The sequence below is a fragment of the Eurosta solidaginis genome, chromosome 3, assembly GCF_040869045.1.
Source record: "Eurosta solidaginis isolate ZX-2024a chromosome 3, ASM4086904v1, whole genome shotgun sequence".
Taxonomy (NCBI): domain Eukaryota; kingdom Metazoa; phylum Arthropoda; class Insecta; order Diptera; family Tephritidae; genus Eurosta; species Eurosta solidaginis.
The window spans coordinates 278923717-278937454 of NC_090321.1; the positions used below are offsets into that span (position 1 = coordinate 278923717).

General features: G+C 34.3%; 1 protein-coding gene across 3 annotated transcripts in view; it reads right to left on the reverse strand.

Annotated features, from left to right (window-relative positions):
* Prip (prip) overlaps positions 1-7112 on the reverse strand; it is a 77358-nt gene extending 70246 nt beyond the window's left edge. The window contains exon 1 of one of the 3 annotated variants that reach the window (XR_010951369.1): positions 6908-7111. The gene's annotated coding sequence lies outside the window, so the exon portion shown is untranslated. Of the gene's footprint in view, positions 1-6907 lie in introns of all 3 variants that reach the window. The other 2 variants (XM_067776639.1, XM_067776638.1) reach the window with 2 other exon arrangements.
* Positions 7113-13738: the final 6626 nt, after the last annotated feature.

Sequence of the window (13738 nt, forward strand, 5' to 3'; positions counted from 1 at the left end):
TTTCGCCCATATTCACAGAAAACAGTTATCGTCATAGAATCTATGCACTTACCAAATTTCACAAGGATTGGTAAATTTTTGTTCGACTTATGGCCTTAAAAGTATTCTAGACAAATTAAATGAAAAAGGGCGGAGCCACGCCCATTTTGAAATTTTCTTTTATTTTTGTATTTTGTTGCACCATATCATTACTGGAGTTGAATGTTGACATAATTTACATATATACTGTAAAGATATTAAAATTATTTGTTAAATCTTTACTTAAAAAAAATTTTTTTTAAAGTGGGCGTGGTCGTTCTCCGATTTTGTTAATTTTTATTAAGCATACATATAGTAATAGGAGTAACGTTGCTGCCAAATTACATCATGATATCTTCAACTGCCATATTACAGCTTGCATAACTTTTAAATTATCTTCTTTTAAAAGTGGGCAGTGCCACGCCTATTGTCCAAAATTTTACTAATTTTCTATTCTGCGTCATAAGTTCAACTCACCTACCAAGTTTCATCGCTTTATCCGTCTTTGGTAATGAATTATCGCACTTTTTCGATTTTTTGAAATTTTCGATATCGAAAAAGTGGGCGTAGTCCGATATCGTTCATTTTAATAAGCGATCTGAGATGAGTGCCCAGGAACCTACATACCAAACTTCATCAAGATATCTCAAAATTTACTCAAGTTATCGTGTTAACGGACGGACGGACGGACGGACGGACGGACATGGCTCAATCGAATTTTTTTTCGATACTGATGATTTTGATATATGGAAGTCTACATAAATTTCAATTCCTTTATTGCTGTACAACGAACCATTATGCAATCAAAGTTAATATACTCTGTGAGCTCTGCTCAACTGAGTATAAAAATAGGTAGGTACTCTGTGTGACGATGCAAAGTTTCACATTTTTTGGGGTCTGCATGTAAAACTATGACGACGAATCACGTATTTCAACAATATATGACGTAAACGTAAATATTTGATGAAATTTTAAGCTTCTAGCCGTAAAAAAGGGGCAAAAATGAGAGTTTATATGGGGTATATAATATATATACCACCGATCTCTATGATTTTTTTCAGACAAAAATATATGCTATGTACGTAAACATTTGGTGAAATTTGAAGCCTCTAGCCCTTAAATTGGGGCAGTAATTACGAAAAGCTTCTTATCTGAACAATCGGTTGTGGGGGATATATACTATATATACGACCGATCTCATCCATTTTTTTTGACAGCAATATGTGCAATATACGAAAGCATATGGTGAAGTTTGAAGCTTCAATCTGATAAATTGAGGAATATATGACAAAAATCGTCTTTTTCTGAAAAATCGGTTGTATGGAGTATATGTTCTATAGTGGTCTGATCCAGCCGGTTCCGACAAATGTCTAATTGGACACCTGAGTAGATCCGCTCACCAAATTTTATTACGATATCTCAAAAATTGAGGGACTAGTTTGCATTCAAACAGACAGACGGACAGACGGACAGACGGACATGGTTAAATCAACTCAGCTCTTCATCCTGATTATTTCGGTAGACTTAATTATGGGTCTATATATTTTCCTTTAAGGACTTACAATTTTGGGATTCGTGACCAAATTAATATACTATTTCATTTTCATGAAAGGTATAAAAAATGACTTGAAAATTTTTTGTTTTTCGCTTCTAAACCAAGCAAAAATTCCAGTGTGCGCTGGCGCCTTGCAGTGTTGCCATTTTGGTGCTTTTGAAGTCTGGTTTAGCCCTTTGTTTGCGTTTACCTCCAAAAATTCCGGTTTAGCCCCTAGCTCTTTTTTTGGACCTCTTTAAAATGTTTGCCCCTTTTTGGCTCAAAATCTATTTCGGCAATACGTGTTGTGAAATTTGTAATGTATTTTATGTGTGTCGAAGTTTTATTTTATTTGTTTAGTTATGTTTGATATGGCAACTCGGTACTCTACTGATAACAAAAACATCAATCGATAAACTGTGTCATGAGGTTGTATATTTACTTTCCAGCTGTGCAACAGCATATGTCACCTTCTAAGAGTTTCGACGCTTTAACTTCTGATTATAATACATTTTTGTCTCCCGTACCTCATTTTCATTATACCTTTGATTAATATATACGAATTAAAAAAGAAGAAAAATGTATAGACGAATTTATTGAAAGAAAGATGCGTAATACATGTCGCGACTTCATAATTGAATTTGCTCTAAGGCAACGATTGCCGCACAATATAGAAACATATCTATCTCCAAAATTGGAAAAATGTGACTTCAACATTAAGTTTTTGGTTTGAGTTTAAACAGTATAACAGTATAATTCCTTATCGATTTTGTGCTTACATTTCTTGTGCTGCCACTAAGTAATGCTCTGTTGCAAGAACGTTTTCAAACACGAGTTTGATTGAAAGCAAACACAGAAACAAAATGAATTTAGTTATGTTGAATTCGCTTCTGACAATAAGAAGTGGTCTTAAACGGCTGAATAAATGCTGTCATGACTTTGAAATAAACAGCGATCTCTTAAAATTAGTGAACAAAAAAAATATTTATGAGTGTAGCAATAATAATCATTGTGGATAAAACACGTGTGATATCTTATCCGTCAACTGCCTGGCAGGATGTTCAATATGGCTAATTTTTAGCGTTTTGACAGGGTGTTCAATAGGGCGGTGCATAGAGCGGGTATCTGCAGCGGGTGATAGAAAGAGATACAGAATGATACATTCTATTTGTAATTTTGACGTCTATGCAGAAGTTATCACACTTGTCTTATCCACAATGATAATAATAATTCATCTTCTGAAGACGAAATCATAGATTTTGAAGTCTAAGGCCTTTCACATATATCTCGTCCCAACATAAGTTTGAATATCGCACATGTGTATTTTAATGATAATTCGTACACCCGTACGACGTTAAAAATTTAATAAATAAAATTGGAAAAAATTTAAATTAATTGTCTTCGGCCAACATTTTGGCGAGTCGTATTTTTGGCGAACCTATAGCACGGCTATATCGTCATTGTAGCAGTGTGAAAAATACTTCTTACTTTTTAACGATACCTTACCGCCAAATGGCAAAACAAAAGTTAACAAAAAAAAAACGTATTTTTGTTATTAAAAAATATCAAATGACCTATAAAACAGTATTATTTATGTACCTCTCTTGCACCTTATTTTTTTTGTGAGTTTACTGTACCTTTTTTATAACTTTGTTTAAGTTTAATTCGAAATAAATGTGAAAACTTACATTGAAAAATATACAAATACTTCTAGCTCTTTTTGCAACGGGTTTTGGATTTTCTTGAATAAATTTAGCTCTTTCTAGCCCTTTTTTTCTCGATTCAAGGCCCAAAGATAATTTTTTTCTGGCAACAATGGCGCCTTGCCAAATAATATCTGCACACAATTTCAAATTTCGAGGAAAGGTATTTCTCGTGAAAAAGTGTAGACATTTTTTTTGTTTTAATTTTTGTAGCAAATTTGTGTTTTTTTTCATTTACTTTTAAATAAAACCTGATTAAAAAAAAAATGTTTCTACACTTTTTGACGATTGCCAATTTTTTGCGAAAATTTCGTATATTTGCCCCATATACAAACATCAACAACTTTCCTTTGCGTGAATATTCCAAGATGAGGCAATTGATGGTATACCACTGTGGTGTAGAGAAAAAACGGGTATGAAGTGATAAAAGTATAATCGTAGCTGTGCCCACAAAAAAACATGCTCCTGAAAAAAATTTACGCAACCAAGTGCTTCCACTTTTCTGCCTCTACCTTCAAAACTGTAAGGGCTACATCGAATTTGAAGCTCCAGGTATTTTTAGTCCCTGATAGGCTATTGTAGTGCATAATCCAAATTTCAATACTCAGTTGCCTCAAAACGCTATAAGCAAAAAACTGTCAATTTCGAAAATGACAAAATAAAAGTATCGCTACTTTGATTGGTGATAGTTTTGAGTATTGGAGGGGCACATTAATTTTGCTCATACTTTTAGAATCTCCGTCTCAAAGACAACATTCAGTTTAAATTCCATAGCGTTTCAGCGATGCCTCAAAATTTTATCGAAAAAATTCAAAAAAAAAATAGGGTATCGCTTGAAAAAGTGTAAAAATCGACGTTTTTTACGTTTCGAAGTTCTGCAAAAACTTACTATCAACTTTCTTGATTTTTAAAATCATCAGATCGCATAGTCAAAAGGTCAAACTTAATGTCCCTGTACTTTTTTCTGGCCTTAAGTTTTTTGCCCGTGTGTAAAACCCAAGTATCCAAAAAAGGAAAAGTTTTTGGGATTTGCCCATATCTATTCTCTGTAATAAAAATTAAATTTTCGCTTTCTGCGGTAAATGCACGTCTATTGATACGCTCTTTGAAAATGTTTATAAAAAATTGGTGATACACCGTCTCGTTAAACATTACCAAGTTTAAAGTTAAAACCGGATAAAATCTAAAAAAGGAGTTAAATGAACGATTTCCAATTCAACGCAAAAATGCTTGAAAAGTTGTATGAACCGATGAATAATTTAAAAATTTAGCAAGCATTTTGAACTGCGTAGCAACAAATTAAAAGTTCAAACCAGAACTCTGACAAGTTGACACAATTCCCTTTTATCAAGTCTTTGCATTCAGGTATTTTATGTAGGGGTTCATAATAATCACATGATATTTTCCATTTTATCTACATCTTTTGTTTGTGAGTACCACTTGCACAAATTTGTATATTGAATTCTTTATTATACTCAGCTGAGCAGAGTACCACTTGCACAAATTTGTATATTGAATTCTTTATTATACTCAGCTGAGCGAGCTCACAGAGTATATTAACTTTGTTCGCTTAACGGTACTCCGTAAGGGCATAAACTAATCGAGATAGATATAGACTCCTATATATCAAAATGATCTGGGTGAAAAAAGAAATTCATTTAGTCATGTCCGTATGTCCGTCCGTCTGCAAACACGATAACTTGAGTAAATTTTGAAGTATCTTGATGAAATTTGGTATGTATGTAGGTTCCTTGGCGCTCATCTCAGATCGCTATCAAAATGAACGAAATCGGACTACAACCACGCCCACTTTTTCGATATCGAAAATTTCGATAAACCGAAAAAGTGCGATAATTCATTACCAAAGACGGATAAAGCGATAAAACTTGGTAGGTGCGTTGACCTTATGACGCAAAATAGAAAATTAGTAAACTTTTGGACAATGGCCGTGGCACCGCCCACTTTTAAAAGAAGGCAATTTAAAAGTTTTTCAAGCTGTAATTTCGCAGTCGTTGAAGATATCATGATGAAGTTTGGCAAGCACGTTACTCCTATTACTATATGTATGCTAAATGCTAATGATATGGTGCAACAAAATACAAAAATAAAACAAAATTTCAAAATGGGCGTGGCCCCGCCCTTTTTCATTTAATTCGTCTAGAATACTTTTAAGGCCATAAGTTGAACAAAAATTTACCAATCCTTGTGAAATTTGGTAAGTGCATAGATTCTATGACGATAACTGTTTTCTGTGAATATGGGCGAAATCGGTTGAAGCCACGCCCAGTTTTTTTACACAGTCGACCGTCTGTCCTTCCGCTCGGCCGTTAACACGATAACTTGAGCAAAAATCGATATATCTTAACTAAACTTAGTTCACGTACTTACCTGAACTCACTTTATCTTGGTATAAAATATGGCCGAAATCCGACTATGACCACGCCCACTTTTCCGATATCGAAAATTACGAAAAATGAAAAAAATGCCATAATTCTGTACCAAATATGAAAAAAGAGATGAAACATGGTAATTGGATTGGCTTATTGACGCAAAATATAACTTTAGAAAAAACTTTGTAAAATGGCTGTGACAACTACCATATTAAGTAGAAGAAAATGAAAAAGTTCTGCAGGGCGAAATCAAAAGCCCTTGGAATCTTGGCAGGAACACTGTTCGTGGTATGACATATATAAATAAATTAGCGGTACCCGACAGAAGATGTACTGGGTCACCCTGGTCCAAATTTTGGTCGATATCTCGAAAACGCCTTCACATATACAACTAAGGGATACTCCCTTTTAAAACCCTCATTAATACTTTTAATTTGATACACATATCGTACAAACACATTCTAGAATCACCCCTGGTCCACCCTTATTGCGATATCTCGAAAAGGCGTCCACCTATAGAACTAAGGCCCACTACTTTTTAAATAATCATTAACACCTTTCATTTGATACACATGTCATACAAACACATTCCAGGGTTACCCTAGGTTTATTTTGCTAAATGGTGATTTTCCCTTATTTTGTCTCCAAAGCTCTCAGATGAGTATGTAATGTTCGGTTACACCCGAACTTAGCCTTCCTTACTTGTTTTTGTTTTACCTTTAACATAAATGGACTATACACATGTAGGTACACAACAATAGTGGACGTCATAAGAATAAAAGAGCTAACTATTTACACCGGAATTTTTCTTTTATCTGAAAATAAAGCCTTTAGCTATATTAGACCTAAAACAATTTGCTTCAGAGTTAAAAAATGTTGAAAGATTTACCCATAGACCTACGGAAAACTTTGGATTATATGCCCGAAAATGACTTCGAAATTGGTTAATGAAAGAAAATACATATGTATTTGGTTGTGTTTAGGATTCGAAAATGAGCAGGCAATTTTGTTTCGATGTGGAAAACTATGCTTAATCTATAAACTAAAATGCCAGATTAGCACTCAAGTAAGAACTGTCCTTTCTACACAATTTGGTCGATATGAATTATGCGGCAATAATAAAGAAAAAAATATTTCACTCTTAAATCAGAATTTTAAACTGATCACTTTTTTACACATAATGCGCCACTCAGCTGCTTATTTAATAAACTGTACAAATATTAAAATTTCATAATTTAACATAGTATACATTTTTGTTATACCTTCTCGTGAAATTGCTTGCTTAGAAACACCAAAATATATTTTTTTTCTGGACCGCGAAGTTAATTTATGTTGCCTGAATAACAACCAAATTTTATCGGTGCTGGAGAATTTAATAAACTTGTTGATCCGCAGAGCTTTCCACGTTGTGCGCGCTTTAAAGTTTAAACAAGTACTGCACAACGATGAGAATTGCAAAAGGCAAGACAGCCAAAAATTAAGCAACATATCTATAAACAAAAACAAAAATATCATTAACAATAAAAACAAAAAGCACGCATGCTAAGAGCATCAAGAGCCGACAGCACCAACATGTTACTGTTGATCGACGACAATAGCGTTAGCTTTAACTGTCGCAACAACAACAATATCAATAACTAAATATAGCAAAAAAAGAATTTTGGCATGGTAGTGGCATTGTTGTTTTTTCCTTATATAGCCTACCACCCCTCTAAGACAAACCGCACATACGGCCTAGGCAGATCACAAAGTGAGTAATTAAAAAGCGATCATGAAAATAGATATGTACATATGTAGATATGTCTTCTGATATATTGTTTTATTGTAATGCGGGTGTTGTTAGAGCTTGATAAAAATGAGGTATCACTTTTGCGTTATGTATGTATGTAGGTGTAGCAATTTCTGTCTTTCATCACGGGTGGGTTATCAAACAGAGCAGGAACCAATAAGCCAATCACTTGATTGGATAAAGTAGCGGTTTTTTTACACGCACATACATATGCGCTTAAACTTTATATGGCCTGCTAAGTAGATAACTTTGTCTTCACTTATGAAATTGTTGCACATAAAATTAGTACTAAAAAGTGCATGTCTCCACTATTTTTGCATACACCACTACGCAAACGCAGAGTAAAAACAAGTAAGGACGGGACAGCCGAAGACCTCATACATTTCATGAAGCTATACTGAACAATAATGTGCTGAAATTTCAAAAATTCATAATATCTGAACATTCAGTTGAATGATATATATATTATATATGTAGAGAAATATATATTATATAACAGAGGAAGAAATTACATTAAACCTCTTATCTGAATATATACTGTATACATGACCGATCTTGTAAATTTTTTAGACAAAAATGTGTGTCAAAAACCCTATGGGAGATACATATGTATATGGTATAGTGAGTGGTTTGATCCAGTGGGTTCTGACAATTTGTCAATCGGACACCCAAATATAACAACTGACCAAGTATAATCAAGATATCTCAAAAACTGAGGACCATTCTGCGTTCAAACAGACAGACGGACATGGCTAAATCAACTCAGCTCTTCATCCTGATCATTTCGGTAGACTTATTGATGGGTCTATCTCTTCTCCTTTAAGGACTTAATTTAAAATTGAGACTCGTAACAAACTTAATATACCATTTCATTTTCGCTAAAGACATAAAAAAAGGCCAGTAGTTGAATGTATGTAAGTGGGTAGTTGACTTTAAATATTGATAATATCGTACACCTAGTTCAAATCAGCGATCAACTAAAAGAATCGCAATATTCAGAAAACGCGAGAAACTCATTGCTTCCCCCATATGCGCCAATATAATTTTTACTTTTTACAGTCTTTTCTCCCTTATTAATAGAGGCATTCTCAATCTACTGAGTACATAGTTCGGTAGTTATTACATTCGGAAGCCCGCTGATACTCATAACTTCGAAATTTCAGATTTTTTAGTTAGTTCCCTATTGGCTAGGTGTACGATATTATGATCTTTCGAAATCGATCTTGTTCAATGCTGTAAGCATTGCCAAGGTCAAATGTGTTTACATAGGATATACATACATATGTAGAATGTGTTGTGGCTTTTACATATTCCGTACCATGTGTAGACCTATGATCTTCAAAATGAGAGAGCTGAATACGATAAAGTGTTAATTTAATACGTAACGAATTAGTATACATAAGTTGGTAAAATTGCCCACTTCGAACTAAAAAAATGTTTCTTATGTGTAACAATCCGGCGCCAAACTGTTTTGTTTAATTTTTACATAAAACTACATAAATAAATTTTAGGTTTTATTGTTTTCACAGTATTTATTTTGCATCGCCTGTCTATAGCTATGAAACAAATGCCCGTCTAAATTTTAGACACTAAAATTATTAGAGCTTACGATTTCTCGAACTTGTTCGAGAAGAGATTTCTCGCGAGTCTCGCCTTCTCGCGAGGTTCTCCAATCTCGAATGACTAGTAAGGCTCGCGAGCTTCTCGACATTTAATTTAATCGATTCATCGGCTGTTTTATATAGAGCTTATGATTTCTTCTGGAGCACAGGCGAAAATTTTCACAAAACCACAACTAAAAACACCAAAATGTATAGAATACTGCCAAAATGCAGCGACTGAATTGAAAGTCGAGAAGCTCCCGAGTATTACGAGTATGTCGAGATTCGAAAATCTCGCGAGAATTGAAAGTCGAGAAGCTCGCTAGTATTACGAGTATTTCGAGATTCGGGAATTTCGCGAGAAGCCTTGTTCTCGATGTCCCGTTAAAAAAATAAAATATTGTGAACAAAATTGTATGTATAATAAATATGTTTTGAGTTAAATGTCGTTGGAAAGCAATATAATCTACAAAAAATTCACAATTAAAAAACACCAAGTGTATAAATACTGTCCATACAGCAATTAAATTTATGTCGTGAAGCTCGCGAGATTTACGAGTACTTCGAGACACGAAAATCTCGCGAGAAGTCGAGTTCTCGATTTATGGGTTCTCGAAAATCTCCCTTGTGTTCGAGAAGAAATGGTAAGCTCTAAAAATTATACAGAAGAATCACTTCAGCCATATGTGTTACTTTCACCTGAGTTGAAAGCTCAGAATAAAGTGCTTATCGGCTAAAAAAAATCATGTTCTATTTGTGACTCAACATGCTGTCAAAAGATGAGGTGATCCTTGATTTGTTCGACGTGCAAGTTTTCTCTTTACTAAGGCGTTGTCAAAATTAAAAAAATTTAAAAAAAATTGCGCGTCGGTAGTAATTTTTCAATAGCAAAGACGAACACCACACCTTGGGGAGAAGCTCGGCCTGAATCTCCTCGGAGGTAAACAATTAATTATTATTATTATAATTATAATTATTATTATAGAAAATCGTTCACTCTGAGTTGGGATAGGCTAATTTCGAAGTAATACTTCTACCCACTCATATTTGTATTTTTAGCGAAAATGAGTTTTCTATGGTAAAATGATCTCTGACTCACATTTCAAATATGATATTAATGCAGGCTTTAAAATTTATCCTAAATGGTATTAATTTCAATTTTGAAAAATTCTTTATCTGCAATAAAATTCTTTAGAAAATCAAAATCTTCAAATAAAAATGAATTGTTATACCCAGCTATACTTGTACATAGGGTAATTTAACTTAATTGGATAACATTGGCGTATTATGGAGTGAAGGATTTTACATATACGGAATATCAAAATGATTTGATTGGGAATATCCGTTCATTAAAACGTCTAGATATAATAAATTTCATACGGATTTCACTATTGGCGAACGTAATTTGCTTTGGCAGAGGAATATTTGCTGAGAATCTTCCCTTGAAAGAAATAAATTCAGCGGGTGTGCCCAATTCTGCTAACATTTTTAATGAATTCTATCCTGATAACCTTCAGTATAGAGCTCTAGAGGCTTACCCACTAATACAAAATGGAAAAGCTTGCTTCAACATAAACTCAACATCGCATAGATAGTTTGAAATGGATTTAAAAAGACAATCAATAAACAATCGATGGTTTTCGATAGTTTTTCTGGGTCAACTTCTTAGGTGAAATAGGTTGAGTTAGTTGTGATGGCGATAAAGATACTGCCCGAAATTTTATGGGGAGTGTTATCGATATTGATAGTCCTTTACCGGATATATATCATTTACGTTACGGTAACAAGTACTACTACCATACCGCCCCCACCTCACGAGGAACTTGTTGTACACAGAGCGTCGACTGCTAAAGAAACATAATTCGCAACGGGTCGGTGAGGTTGACAAAAGAATTTGGCAGCTATAATTTGCGCTGGTATGGGCTGTGCAATACAATCTCTTCAATCCCAGGTTGAGTCAGTGTGCAGTAGTTAGGAAGCCGAAAACCATTTTATATGACAATGTTCAACTACACGTTGCCAATAACAAATAGAAGCGAAAGGACAAAGTTGGAAACCTCTCATGACTCCATTCTCAAAACCAGCAAAAGATAGGTGTTTCTGTTGTATCTGATGTATCTGTGATACAAACTGCCACTTGGCTAAGAAGAGTTCTCCACGTACCCAAGCGGTTCGTAGCACAACTCTATCCATACAAAATTTAAGCGCAAACGTATATGCGCGTCAAACAAAATTTTAAAAGTCCATAGTATCTCATATAATGTTTTATTTTACTTGGTTTTACATGTTAGAAAAAAGCGTTGTCGAAAAGAAAGCGCTTGAGTTGACACGGAATGACCCACATACACCTTGAATTTCCAGCGGTAACGAAGTGAAACCTTGAACACGTGTACATTTAAGAAACTGTGTGAACATGTTCTTCTCTGCAAACTGACGGCATAATTAAAAATACATATATTTTATTAACACAGAACTAGTTAAGTAAAATATAATTCGATGGAAAAGTTTACGCAGCAGCAACCCATTTCTGTACCAATAATGTTCTAAATGCCTATCGAATAATCAAATTGTATACAAATTTCTTGATAAATTATGTTTCTTTATAAACAAGCTTAAGAAAATACATATTTCCTGCATAAATGCTTGCTACTTAAGAATACGGCTAGCGTATAGAATATAATTTTTCGTCAGATAATCAGCACTCTTCGATTAACTAATTAACTTCATATTTGTATTGCGATTTTTGTCGACCTTGATCTTACTGCCAAGAGTCAACAGCAGCAGCAAAGCGAATACATACAAAAAAAATAAAACTTTATTCTTGATTTCCTGCTTTTGCCTTTGAAAACTTAAATTTGACTCTTGCTGTTTTGTGAAGTTTCCTTAGCAATGCGATAACGAGAGGAAATAATCCTAATTTCGGCAGTAACTGCTAATGCTATACTGAGCAAATGCAATTTATGAGGCTTAGAGCCGGTTTTCAGTGATTGGTTAAGCTAAGCTTAAACCTAGTTTGTTAAAACTTTCGTAAAATTCAAACTTCAGTTAAACTCAAGAGCAGTTTTTTAGTGACAGTTTAAGGCCGCCTTTGGGGTAAGCTTTTTTGTACGGCAACATTGGTGTCTTATTATCTATATACTTTGTACAAAACACATGGAAAAGATATTTCTCCACCCTTGGATAAATATATGTCTAGTTCTGAAGTTGATATCCAACATCATTTTCTAATCGTTTCTAAGCCTGATAGTTCTCAAGTTGATATCCAACATCATTCTCCAACCACCATCCCTTTGAGAAGTTTTGTAAAATTTATAGTCCTCGAGCTGACATCCAACGTGATTCTCACATTATTCTCCAACATTTGAAAGATTTTGGGAAATGTATAGTTCTCAAATGAATATCTAGCACATTTCTGCAGTCGATATCCTCCATTGGATATCGAGTTGAGGTGGAGTTGGAAACAAATCTTCTACTAGGTGGTACCACCAAATCCAACAGCTGTTTATTGAGAGAAACAAACACCTGGTTGGTAGCAGTAATGAAGGGTTATAATTCAAAATAAATTATACATGTTAATTTTATTTTCGTGAAATTATTTTAGTATTGGAATCTTACATTTGAGTCCAATTAGAAAACTCCGCTTGAGTACAAGTTGGGAGCTATATTTCTTCAACTTAAGTAACAGAATTTTTTTCTTTTCTGCTGAGAGCGCTATGATTCTCAAGTTGAGCCACTGTTTCGAAAAAACTCTTGAGATTCTAGAATTATGCTAGTTATCAACATGATTATAATGGTACTAAAGCCCAAATGCCTGTTGCGTATATATTGGCAAATAACTGATAGATTAACTAGAGTTTAACTTTTCCTAATCAGCTTAAACTTCAGTATACTGAAAACTGCAGAATAAGTTTAAGCGAAGTTAAACTGACGAACTGAGTTGAACTTGTACTGAAAATCCGGGCGCAGGTTAAATTATGTTGACGGGGCGTCCGTGAGACGCATTCAGGTAGGCTGTGACGACACGCTGTATGTGCCGTTTATCTAAATGCGTGGCAGATATTGGCAATTCTAAGGGATGTTCAAGCGTTCTCCAGTTGGTCCTGCCAGGGAAGTAGATGCCATCCTCTGTTGGTATAGGCAGGTTCCGATTATAATACCTTCTGGGGTGTAACATCTTTATCCATTCGCACAACATGGCATAGCCAACGCAGTCGCTGGGAGTTGGTTCGTTAAGTCATACTTATATTCTTTTGAACCAGTTAATTTTCCATTTGATTAGAATAATAAAAGTTAACCTCTGAAAAATAACATAACGAAATCATCTGACGATGATAAGGTGACCGTTTTAGGAAATGGTATCATCACAATATGCCAGTAAATCTTTTTTTCTTTTTAGATTTTCCTTAAAGAACAACAAATAGTAATTGAATAACAAATATGAATAATACCAGTTTCACACGGAAACTTAATGGAAACACATTTTTTAATGAAAGATTGAGTTTTCCTTTTCAGACAGAGCCACTTGCTTCATTAAGCGAACATCTGTCATCGGACCCAAAAAACTATTACGATTTTAGAAAGAATTGTTAAAACGATAGCACCCGTTACGTCCATAACTATAAAGACAATCAAAATAAAATGTATGCGCAACAACTCATAGATGTTGCACCTAATTATTTCATTAACCCTCTGTGTGAAATTGG